Source organism: Rhagoletis pomonella, unplaced genomic scaffold (genome assembly GCF_013731165.1).
Source record: "Rhagoletis pomonella isolate Grant_MI unplaced genomic scaffold, Rhpom_1.0 Rhpom_scaffold_00010, whole genome shotgun sequence".
Taxonomy (NCBI): domain Eukaryota; kingdom Metazoa; phylum Arthropoda; class Insecta; order Diptera; family Tephritidae; genus Rhagoletis; species Rhagoletis pomonella.
Window position 1 is genome coordinate 19,957,503 of NW_023458564.1, and position 1,925 is coordinate 19,959,427.

Genomic DNA, 1,925 nt, shown 5'->3' on the forward strand with positions numbered 1-1,925 from the left:
GTTCCCCTCTGAATTTGCCAAGTTCTTTTGAAAAAAGATGCTCAAATTTGCCTAAAATGTGTTTGATTGCCAACACTCCCTGCACGCTTATGCCCAGCGCATCAAACCAATTACAACCCAGCACGTTGCTTTGGCTACCATTTACAATGATAAGTGGTAAGTCTTTGATTAGGCGTTTGTTGTACTCAATGTCAACATCTAACACACCTCTGATAAGTACACCATTATGTTGAAAATCCCTCAACTCAAGACCGCACTCGTATAGCAACGGCTTAACCCCCTGCCTTAATTGGTCGAATGTTTTAGAAGATACTATAGTATAATCTGAACCTAAATCCACTTCAAACTTACATGGTTTTTGGTTGATGTATATGGTGGTAGATTTCTTACGACTCCGTGAGATTAAAATCTGATTGATCGGCTGTGGTTTCGACTTACCACCTTGGTGTCGATTTTTGTCCGTAGCTTTCGTATGTTCCGCACCTGCATTGACTGGCCGGCAGTTCCCTTGCAAATGGCCCTTGACACCACATGCAGAACAGATTGTTTCCCTATGAGAGCACTGAGATCGAGCATTTGCACCATGTAGCATGTAGCCCGTTCTATGACCTTCTGCAGTTGGAGGTCAGACTCCGCGAGGAGGTTTCGTTTAAGGGATTCGTCGCGCAAACCGCACACCAAACAGTCACTCAGCATGCGATCTAAAGCACCGCCAAAATTGCAATCGACCGCAAGCTTTCTCAGGGCGGCTACATATTCCGCAAAGGTTTCATTTGGCATTTGATCGCGCTTGTGGAATTTGTAAAATTATGCAAATTCCGATGGACGAGGGGAAAAATGATTCGTTAATACTGCTTGAATTTCCGAAATTTGAAGGTCACTCACCTTCTTGGGGGGATGCCAATGACGACAGCAGGTTATAAAGCGGCGCACCGGCTAGTGTTAAAAAATCGCCCTTTGACGCTCAGCTGTCCGTATGTGATTGGCCTGAAGGAACAACTTGAACCTAGCGTAGTATGTGGACCAATTCTCCGGATGACTTATGTCAAAAGGCTCTAATGTTCCTACTGAAGTCATTGCAGAGTTCGATGGTAAATCCGAAATTCCTCTTGAACTGGATGCTGAGTCTTCCCTTGACAAATCTCGTTCCAAAGCAGCTTCTTCTTCCAGCTTAATTGGCATTGACACTCGATGCAACGAGGAATTGAATGATTGTGCGAATTCCCAGTACACGTACTTGACTTTGAATGTCAAAAGGTTGCCCGAAAATTAAGTCGTGTAGCGGTCAAAAGGGTCACCTTCACTGGCTGACTTGTAGCCGCTCTCAATATCTGCACGTAGTTTTTGTGTCGCTTGCCAAAGTCACGCGTTGTTGAAACAGAATTTTAATGTGATGGGGATAATCCCATCCTCGTCGCCATTAATAAATCCGTCAGATTTATGCAATTAACGTTTCAACTTAACTTAATGCAACTTTATTTTATATAATAGCAAATTACAAAATGTATTGATTTCAGCTTGATCCTGTCAAAAGATTAAAACTGCAAGTGCTGGTCCTCTCACAAGAATGCTGTCAGACAACTTTCAGTGTATGATGTTGTAGGTGTGCGAATAACGTGGGAAGACAGACTAGCAGAAATCGTACAACAATGCCAAACAGGGTGCTTAATATTTGACACCGTTCATATTATTTGTCACAATCATATGACTGTAAGTATACCCAGCGGACCAAATGCTTGCAAATGATACCAGTTGCGAGTGAAATGTGAGAATTAATCCAAACAAACTCTCACTAAAGGCTCGTTGTTGTTGTTGTAGCGGCTACAACAACCCCGCCCGGGTCGGTTAATATCTTAGTCGTTGTCGTCAAGTTCCACTAACGGCAGCCCTAAGAAGCGTGCAGCCTCCATAGGGTCGGTCCACAG